The 10,000-nt window shown below is 58.2% G+C and overlaps 2 non-coding genes and 1 pseudogene across 2 annotated transcripts; all 3 read left to right on the forward strand.

Moving 5' to 3' along the window:
• The first annotated feature begins 2,765 nt into the window (after window positions 1–2,765).
• On the forward strand, window positions 2,766–4,674 carry LOC126432753 (small subunit ribosomal RNA). Its single transcript, XR_007578197.1, has one exon. It is a non-coding gene; the product is annotated as a small subunit ribosomal RNA (ribosomal RNA).
• Window positions 4,675–5,027: 353 nt separating this feature from the next.
• Window positions 5,028–5,182, forward strand: LOC126432774 (5.8S ribosomal RNA). Its single transcript, XR_007578216.1, has one exon. It is a non-coding gene; the product is annotated as a 5.8S ribosomal RNA (ribosomal RNA).
• Window positions 5,183–5,370: 188 nt separating this feature from the next.
• The window catches only part of LOC126432726 (large subunit ribosomal RNA), a 7,957-nt pseudogene continuing 3,327 nt past the window's right edge, over window positions 5,371–10,000 (forward strand).

Consider the following 10,000-nt stretch of genomic DNA (forward strand, 5'->3'; position numbering starts at 1 on the left):
TACGTTGTGCCTTAACCTAACCTACGTTGTGCCTTAACCTAACCTACGTTGTGCCTTAACCTAACCTACGTTGTGCCTTAACCTAACCTACGTTGTGCCTTAACCTAACCTACGTTGTGCCTTAACCTAACCTACGTTGTGCCTTAACCTAACCTACGTTGTGCCTTAACCTAACCTACGTTGTGCCTTAACCTAACCTACGTTGTGCCTTAACCTAACCTACGTTGTGCCTTAACCTAACCTACGTTGTGCCTTAACCTAACCTACGTTGTGCCTTAACCTAACCTACGTTGTGCCTTAACCTAACCTACGTTGTGCCTTAACCTAACCTACGTTGTGCCTTAACCTAACCTACGTTGTGCCTTAACCTAACCTACGTTGTGCCTTAACCTAACCTACGTTGTGCCTTAACCTAACTTACGTTGTGCCTTAACCTAACTTACGTTGTGCCTTAACCTAACTTACGTTGTGCCTTAACCTAACCCATGTTGTGCCTTAACCTAACCCATGTTGTGCCTTAACCTAACCCATGTTGTGCCTTAACCTAACCCATGTTGTGCCTTAACGTAACCCATGTTGTGCCTTAACGTAACCCATGTTGTGCCTTAACGTAACCCATGTTGTGCCTTAACGTAACCCATGTTGTGCCTTAACGTAACCCATGTTGTGCCTTAACGTAACCCATGTTGTGCCTTAACGTAACCCATGTTGTGCCTTAACGTAACCCATGTTGTGCCTTAACGTAACCCATGTTGTGCCTTAACGTAACCCATGTTGTGCCTTAACGTAACCCAATTTGTGCCTTAACGTAACCCAATTTGTGCCTTAACGTAACCCAATTTGTGCCTTAACGTAACCTAATTTGTGCCTTAACGTAACCTAATTTGTGCCTTAACGTAACCCATATTGCGCCTCAACCTAACCTATATTGCGCCTTAACCTGACGCACGTTGTCGCTGAACCTGCTCTGTAATTGTTATGCAACTCGTTAAATTAGTGTAGTGTTGCCTAACCGCAACCCTCGCAATATAGTTCGCTATTCGCACTGCCCGGTCCCCTGTGTATCGCGTCATGTTAAACACCTTGCAAGTGTTGCTGACTTTCCACATGCTCCTGCTATACACTGTAATGTGGATAGCAGCAGGACGTACATGCCCCCCCCCTTCCCCCCTGCCTTCGCAAGCTGGTCGTTGAGAAGTTTGCATGTTCAATGCCCTTCGCATGCCGACGTACTCAGCCTACGTTGTGGTACGGCCTGTCACCTGTCCGCGGATGTACGCAAAACCCACAAACTGTGCTGCACATTGGTCCGTATGTACTGAATGATACATCGTGGCACATGTGTGACCGTACGACGACTGCGCCTAGCAACGGCGGACCATACAGTCCAAATATTGTGGACGCAGCTACGTGTCGTCTCCCTTTAGGAGCTGGATTGCAGTGTGGTACGCCATTCAGACGTGTGGGAGGAACGGACGCCCTGGATGGCGATCAGCATGAGCAGTCTGTTGATGTAGTGGAGCGTGTATTCGGACGTAGTCGTCTCTTCTCACACACTGTGATAGCATGTTGCACCGCGTTCCACATCTGCGACATGCTGCAGAGGCCGGCTGACAGTCGTTCGCGCAATGGACACCGCATACGTACGGGGGCTACCTTCCACGTGTTCTCTAGGCGTGCACATGTTGTTGCGTCTATGTGGGCAGACGTAGTGTGTTGTGACACCTGACACAGGCATGCAATACTCGTTGCAAATGGCGATGGACGTCTACGTTTGCTGGTGACGTTACGCAAATGAACAACTGGTAACCCGTTGTGGTGCGGTTGTTCTCGCTAGAGGTGAATCAGTGTTGGCGACGATCGGTCGAGCTATTAACCGGTTGTTTCATGGATACCCACCATGCCCACGAACGTGAAAGGGGACCCACCATGCCCACGAACGTGAAAGGGGATCTGGGTGTGAGGCGATACGCGGCGGTGGCTGGGTGGGACCGTCCCCGGCCGGTGAGGGGGGGCCGCCCGGCGTGCTGGCAGCGCGGTGCGTGGGCGCACGCGCTACAGCCGGCTGGTGGGGGCGGCCAGTGGCAGGCGCGCCGGCCGACGGACGCGGCAGGCGGCGCAGCTGCGCGCCGGCGCCCCCTGCTCGCGGCGCCTTGCGGCCAAAGTAGGTCCTCGCGGGCCCGGTGCGAAGCGCGGTGGCCATCTGCAGTGTGCTGGTCCGATTGAGGACTGTGTGCGCTGAGGATGCGCCGCCGCCCGGCGCTCGGCGCCGCGACGCCGTCTGCTGCTCGGTCGCCCCAGCGGTTCTCGCAGGTGGTTTGTATCGCAGCTGTGCGGACGTGTTGGCGCGTGCGCTGTGCTGGGAGAGTTCGCTTCGGCACCCAAGTGGGGCTTTTGTCCTTCTGTGGCGCTGGCGTTGGAGCTGCCGGTCACCGTAGGTGGCGCGTGTTGTCTCCCGCCGGCAATGCCACGACAGCACGCTCCCGGGCCTCTGTCGGCAGCGGCAAGCTCAGTTGGGAGCACGGGTGGTCGCACCTAAAGCGTCTACTCGCCTAACTCCGGGCGATTGCGCCTCTCTCGAACCCGACCAAGTACTTAGGACGGCGCTGCGCACCGCCGGGACCTGAGAGGGTTTCGAGGTGTGTTGTGCAGGGGAGCTCAGCCTCCTCCTGTTTGCAGAATAATTGAGCGGACGCTTGCGTGTTCGCGCGGGCCCCCGGGACACACTCCCGGGCGGCCGGCTGCTCAGCTCTAGTTGACGCAGCTCCCTGGTTGATCCTGCCAGTAGTCATATGCTTGTCTCAAAGATTAAGCCATGCATGTCTCAGTACAAGCCGCATTAAGGTGAAACCGCGAATGGCTCATTAAATCAGTTATGGTTCCTTAGATCGTACCCACGTTACTTGGATAACTGTGGTAATTCTAGAGCTAATACATGCAAACAGAGTCCCGACCAGAGATGGAAGGGACGCTTTTATTAGATCAAAACCAATCGGTCGGCTCGTCCGGTCCGTTTGCCTTGGTGACTCTGAATAACTTTGGGCTGATCGCACGGTCCTCGTACCGGCGACGCATCTTTCAAATGTCTGCCTTATCAACTGTCGATGGTAGGTTCTGCGCCTACCATGGTTGTAACGGGTAACGGGGAATCAGGGTTCGATTCCGGAGAGGGAGCCTGAGAAACGGCTACCACATCCAAGGAAGGCAGCAGGCGCGCAAATTACCCACTCCCGGCACGGGGAGGTAGTGACGAAAAATAACGATACGGGACTCATCCGAGGCCCCGTAATCGGAATGAGTACACTTTAAATCCTTTAACGAGTATCTATTGGAGGGCAAGTCTGGTGCCAGCAGCCGCGGTAATTCCAGCTCCAATAGCGTATATTAAAGTTGTTGCGGTTAAAAAGCTCGTAGTTGGATTTGTGTCCCACGCTGTTGGTTCACCGCCCGTCGGTGTTTAACTGGCATGTATCGTGGGACGTCCTGCCGGTGGGGCGAGCCGAAGGCGTGCGACCGCCTCGTGCGTGCTCGTGCGTCCCGAGGCGGACCCCGTTGAAATCCTACCAGGGTGCTCTTTATTGAGTGTCTCGGTGGGCCGGCACGTTTACTTTGAACAAATTAGAGTGCTTAAAGCAGGCAAGCCCGCCTGAATACTGTGTGCATGGAATAATGGAATAGGACCTCGGTTCTATTTTGTTGGTTTTCGGAACCCGAGGTAATGATTAATAGGGACAGGCGGGGGCATTCGTATTGCGACGTTAGAGGTGAAATTCTTGGATCGTCGCAAGACGAACAGAAGCGAAAGCATTTGCCAAGTATGTTTTCATTAATCAAGAACGAAAGTTAGAGGTTCGAAGGCGATCAGATACCGCCCTAGTTCTAACCATAAACGATGCCAGCCAGCGATCCGCCGCAGTTCCTCCGATGACTCGGCGGGCAGCCTCCGGGAAACCAAAGCTTTTGGGTTCCGGGGGAAGTATGGTTGCAAAGCTGAAACTTAAAGGAATTGACGGAAGGGCACCACCAGGAGTGGAGCCTGCGGCTTAATTTGACTCAACACGGGAAACCTCACCAGGCCCGGACACCGGAAGGATTGACAGATTGATAGCTCTTTCTTGATTCGGTGGGTGGTGGTGCATGGCCGTTCTTAGTTGGTGGAGCGATTTGTCTGGTTAATTCCGATAACGAACGAGACTCTAGCCTGCTAACTAGTCGCGTGACATCCTTCGTGCTGTCAGCGATTACTTTTCTTCTTAGAGGGACAGGCGGCTTCTAGCCGCACGAGATTGAGCAATAACAGGTCTGTGATGCCCTTAGATGTTCTGGGCCGCACGCGCGCTACACTGAAGGAATCAGCGTGTCTTCCTAGGCCGAAAGGTCGGGGTAACCCGCTGAACCTCCTTCGTGCTAGGGATTGGGGCTTGCAATTGTTCCCCATGAACGAGGAATTCCCAGTAAGCGCGAGTCATAAGCTCGCGTTGATTACGTCCCTGCCCTTTGTACACACCGCCCGTCGCTACTACCGATTGAATGATTTAGTGAGGTCTTCGGACTGGTACGCGGCATTGACTCTGTCGTTGCCGATGCTACCGGAAAGATGACCAAACTTGATCATTTAGAGGAAGTAAAAGTCGTAACAAGGTTTCCGTAGGTGAACCTGCGGAAGGATCATTACCGACTAGACTGCATGTCTTTCGATGTGCGTGTCGTGTCGCGCAACACGCAGCTACCTGTACGGCTCGCAGTAGCCGTGCGCCGCGTGCGGAACCACGCGTTCGTCTCAAAACTAACGGCAATGTTGTGTGGTACGAGCGCTGAAGCGCTGGAGCGGCTGGCCTGCGGCACCTGGCGCCTGGCGCCGGTTTTGAATGACTTTCGCCCGACTGCCTGTCCGCTCCGGTGTGGAGCCGTACGACGCCCATCGGCCGTGAGGCCGTTGGACACTGAACGCTGGAACAGGGCCGCCACACGCCTCAGTCCCGCCTATGCAACTGTCTCGAAAGAGATGGTGGAAACTATGAAAAGATCACCCAGGACGGTGGATCACTCGGCTCGTGGGTCGATGAAGAACGCAGCAAATTGCGCGTCGACATGTGAACTGCAGGACACATGAACATCGACGTTTCGAACGCACATTGCGGTCCATGGATTCCGTTCCCGGGCCACGTCTGGCTGAGGGTCGGCTACGTATACTGAAGCGCGCGGCGTTTGCCCCGCTTCGCTGACCTGGGAGTGTCGTGGCCGCCTGTGGGGCCGGCCGCGTCTCCTTAAACGTGCGATGCGCGCCCGTCGCCTGGCGGTTCGCATACCGGTACTTACTCGGTAGCGTGCACAGCCGGCTGGCGGCGTGGCGTGCGACACCTCGTACAACGACCTCAGAGCAGGCGAGACTACCCGCTGAATTTAAGCATATTACTAAGCGGAGGAAAAGAAACTAACAAGGATTCCCCCAGTAGCGGCGAGCGAACAGGGAAGAGTCCAGCACCGAACCCCGCAGGCGGCCGCCTGTCGTGGCATGTGGTGTTTGGGAGGGTCCACTACCCCGACGCCTCGCGCCGAGCCCAAGTCCAACTCGAATGAGGCCACGGCCCGTAGAGGGTGCCAGGCCCGTAGCGGCCGGTGCGAGCGTCGGCGGGACCTCTCCTTCGAGTCGGGTTGCTTGAGAGTGCAGCTCCAAGTGGGTGGTAAACTCCATCTGAGACTAAATATGACCACGAGACCGATAGCGAACAAGTACCGTGAGGGAAAGTTGAAAAGAACTTTGAAGAGAGAGTTCAAAAGTACGTGAAACCGTTCTGGGGTAAACGTGAGAAGTCCGAAAGGTCGAACGGGTGAGATTCACGCCCATCCGGCCACTGGCCTCCGCCCTCGGCAGATGGGGCCGGCCGCCCGCGCGGAGCAATCCGCGGCGGGGTCGTGTCCGGTTGCCTTTCCACTCGCCGCGGGGTGGGGCCGTTCCGGTGTGCGGTGGGCCGCACTTCTCCCCTAGTAGGACGTCGCGACCCGCTGGGTGCCGGCCTACGGCCCGGGTGCGCAGCCTGTCCTTCCGCGGGCCTCGGTTCGCGTCTGTTGGGCAGAGCCCCGGTGTCCTGGCTGGCTGCCCGGCGGTATATCTGGAGGAGTCGATTCGCCCCTTTGGGCGCTCGGGCTCCCGGCAAGCGCGCGCGGTTCTTCCCGGATGACGGACCTACCTGGCCCGGCCCCGGACCCGCGCCGCTGTTGGCTCGGGATGCTCTCGGGCGGAATAATCGCTCCCGTCAGCGGCGCTTCAGCTTTGGACAATTTCACGACCCGTCTTGAAACACGGACCAAGGAGTCTAACATGTGCGCGAGTCATTGGGCTGTACGAAACCTAAAGGCGTAATGAAAGTCAAGGTCTCGCCTTGCGCGGGCCGAGGGAGGATGGGGCTTCCCCGCCCTTCACGGGGCGGCGGCCTCCGCACTCCCGGGGCGTCTCGTCCTCATTGCGAGGTGAGGCGCACCTAGAGCGTACACGTTGGGACCCGAAAGATGGTGAACTATGCCTGGCCAGGACGAAGTCAGGGGAAACCCTGATGGAGGTCCGTAGCGATTCTGACGTGCAAATCGATCGTCGGAGCTGGGTATAGGGGCGAAAGACTAATCGAACCATCTAGTAGCTGGTTCCCTCCGAAGTTTCCCTCAGGATAGCTGGTGCTCGTACGAGTCTCATCCGGTAAAGCGAATGATTAGAGGCCTTGGGGCCGAAACGACCTCAACCTATTCTCAAACTTTAAATGGGTGAGATCTCCGGCTTGCTTGATATGCTGAAGCCGCGAGCAAACGACTCGGATCGGAGTGCCAAGTGGGCCACTTTTGGTAAGCAGAACTGGCGCTGTGGGATGAACCAAACGCCGAGTTAAGGCGCCCGAATCGACGCTCATGGGAAACCATGAAAGGCGTTGGTTGCTTAAGACAGCAGGACGGTGGCCATGGAAGTCGGAATCCGCTAAGGAGTGTGTAACAACTCACCTGCCGAAGCAACTAGCCCTGAAAATGGATGGCGCTGAAGCGTCGTGCCTATACTCGGCCGTCAGTCTGGCAGTCATGGCCGGTCCTTGCGGCCGGCCGCGAAGCCCTGACGAGTAGGAGGGTCGCGGCGGTGGGCGCAGAAGGGTCTGGGCGTGAGCCTGCCTGGAGCCGCCGTCGGTGCAGATCTTGGTGGTAGTAGCAAATACTCCAGCGAGGCCCTGGAGGGCTGACGCGGAGAAGGGTTTCGTGTGAACAGCCGTTGCACACGAGTCAGTCGATCCTAAGCCCTAGGAGAAATCCGATGTTGATGGGGGCCGTCATAGCATGATGCACTTTGTGCTGGCCCCCGTTGGGCGAAAGGGAATCCGGTTCCTATTCCGGAACCCGGCAGCGGAACCGATACAAGTCGGGCCCCTCTTTTAGAGATGCTCGTCGGGGTAACCCAAAAGGACCCGGAGACGCCGTCGGGAGATCGGGGAAGAGTTTTCTTTTCTGCATGAGCGTTCGAGTTCCCTGGAATCCTCTAGCAGGGAGATAGGGTTTGGAACGCGAAGAGCACCGCAGTTGCGGCGGTGTCCCGATCTTCCCCTCGGACCTTGAAAATCCGGGAGAGGGCCACGTGGAGGTGTCGCGCCGGTTCGTACCCATATCCGCAGCAGGTCTCCAAGGTGAAGAGCCTCTAGTCGATAGAATAATGTAGGTAAGGGAAGTCGGCAAATTGGATCCGTAACTTCGGGATAAGGATTGGCTCTGAGGATCGGGGCGTGTCGGGCTTGGTCGGGAAGTGGGTCAGCGCTAACGTGCCGGGCCTGGGCGAGGTGAGTGCCGTAGGGGTGCCGGTAAGTGCGGGCGTTTAGCGCGGGCGTGGTCTGCTCTCGCCGTTGGTCGGCCTCGTGCTGGCCGGCGGTGCAGGATGCGCGCGCCTGCGCGGCGTTCGCGCCCCGGTGCTTCAACCTGCGTGCAGGATCCGAGCTCGGTCCCGTGCCTTGGCCTCCCACGGATCTTCCTTGCTGCGAGGCCGCGTCCGCCTTAGCGTGCTCCTCCGGGGGCGCGCGGGTGCGCGGATTCTCTTCGGCCGCCATTCAACGATCAACTCAGAACTGGCACGGACTGGGGGAATCCGACTGTCTAATTAAAACAAAGCATTGCGATGGCCCTAGCGGGTGTTGACGCAATGTGATTTCTGCCCAGTGCTCTGAATGTCAACGTGAAGAAATTCAAGCAAGCGCGGGTAAACGGCGGGAGTAACTATGACTCTCTTAAGTGGCCAAGTGGCGGCGGTGTGGCTGCATCCGGACTTGGCTTTTCGAAGTGCGGTCTTGATGTAGTCGTGCTGCTGCTGCGAGGTACCTTCCTTGGGTTATAGTTACAGGGAGAGTGATGCGCAATACATGGGCCTAGCCCTCTTAGCCTCTCCTCTCCTGCGGTCTTCTCCCCTTCTCGTGGGCCCGCTGATTTTCGCAGAGTGGAAGACCGCACCAGGGGCTTGGGGGGGTTACCAGCCCCCCCTCGCACTATCCCTTTGTTAGTTGGGGGCAGTAATCAAAGAATAAGTGGTGGCCCTTCCGCTGAAGGTGCCACCCCAACTCCCCCAGCACCTAGCCGGCCAACCGGCCGTGCCGAAAATCTTGTACCTTTTGCAGCTGTATACGCCTGTAGTGAGTGCCACCGCAGCTTCACCACCAAGAATGGTCTCGGGGTCCATCGCCGCCGCCAACATCTTGCGGCCGCCAACGCGGAGATCGTGACGGAGAGGCATCGCGCGAGGTGGACGGAGGAAGAAGTCCTGTCGCTCGCCAAGGCGGAGGCCGAATTGTTCCTTGAGAGGGACGCCCGGTTCTTCTTTGTTAATCAAGAGCTCATCAGGATGTTCCCCGACCGAACGCTTGAGGCAATCAAGTGCCGACGGCGGCAAGCTGCCCACAAGCAGCTTGTCCGCCAGTTCATGGAGGCGCTTGAGATCGGTCGGGGGGAAGAGCCGGCGTCCCGCCGGGGAGCAGCGAGCCCGCCGCCTGACGCGGGCGAGGCCGCTGCGCCGCCCGTCGACGCAGCCGAGGACTTCGCGGCCGACACCACCGGGCCGCCGCCGGAGGGGCCGACTGACGCCGCCATCTGGGAGCATCTGGCGGGGCTACCTGCTTCCGCCCAGCGTTTCTCTGCCCTGGATCGAGTCATAGGTCTGGGGCGGGGCACGCCGCCCGATGTCATCCTGGGCATGCTCCCGGATGCCCTTGCGTCGGTCGGGTCCAGAGGGGAGAGATCGATCACCAGGACACAGCGGCCGCGCCAACCATCGAAGCGGCCGCCTGCCGCGCCGCCGACGCAGAAGCGCAAGCGGCGCCGCTGGGAATACGCAAGAACGCAGGATGCCTTCCGACGGTCGCGTGCACGTTGCGTGCGCGGCCTCTTGGATGGCACCCTGCTCCAGCCGCCACCTGCCATCCCTGGTCTGCTGGACTTCTGGGCGGACCTCTTCACTAAGAAGCCCGTCTCCACTGCGGGCTTCATCCGTGACCGCCTCCTCCCGCACTCGGAGCCTGTCGCTCTTGAGTGCCTATGGGGGCCGGTCACACATGAGGAGGTCGCCGCCGCGTTGCCGCCCAGGGGATCAGCAGCTGGGCCTGACGGCCTTACCCCAGCGGAGTTGCGGCGCCTACCGCATGAAGTCCTGGTGAAAGTGATGAATCTCTTCCTTCTGGCCCGCGCCCTTCCGGAATGCCTGCTTCGCGCGCGGACGTCCCTTCTCCCGAAAACGGCTGCACCAACATCCCCCGCTGACTTTCGCCCCATTACGGTCTGCTCGGTGTTGGCGCGGACCTTTCACAAGGTTCTCGCGTCACGCCTGATGCGCGCTTGTGCTGTGGACGAACGTCAGCGGGCATTCATCCCTCGGGATGGGATGTTGGAAAATACTTTCATCTTGGACACTGCTCTCACCGACGCAGTCCGCTCCTGCCGCTCTGTCTTTGTGGCATCGATCGACGTATCGAAGGCATTCGATTCGGTGGAT

This window comes from Schistocerca serialis, unplaced genomic scaffold, assembly GCF_023864345.2.
Source record: "Schistocerca serialis cubense isolate TAMUIC-IGC-003099 unplaced genomic scaffold, iqSchSeri2.2 HiC_scaffold_1153, whole genome shotgun sequence".
In the NCBI taxonomy this organism is placed as follows: domain Eukaryota; kingdom Metazoa; phylum Arthropoda; class Insecta; order Orthoptera; family Acrididae; genus Schistocerca; species Schistocerca serialis.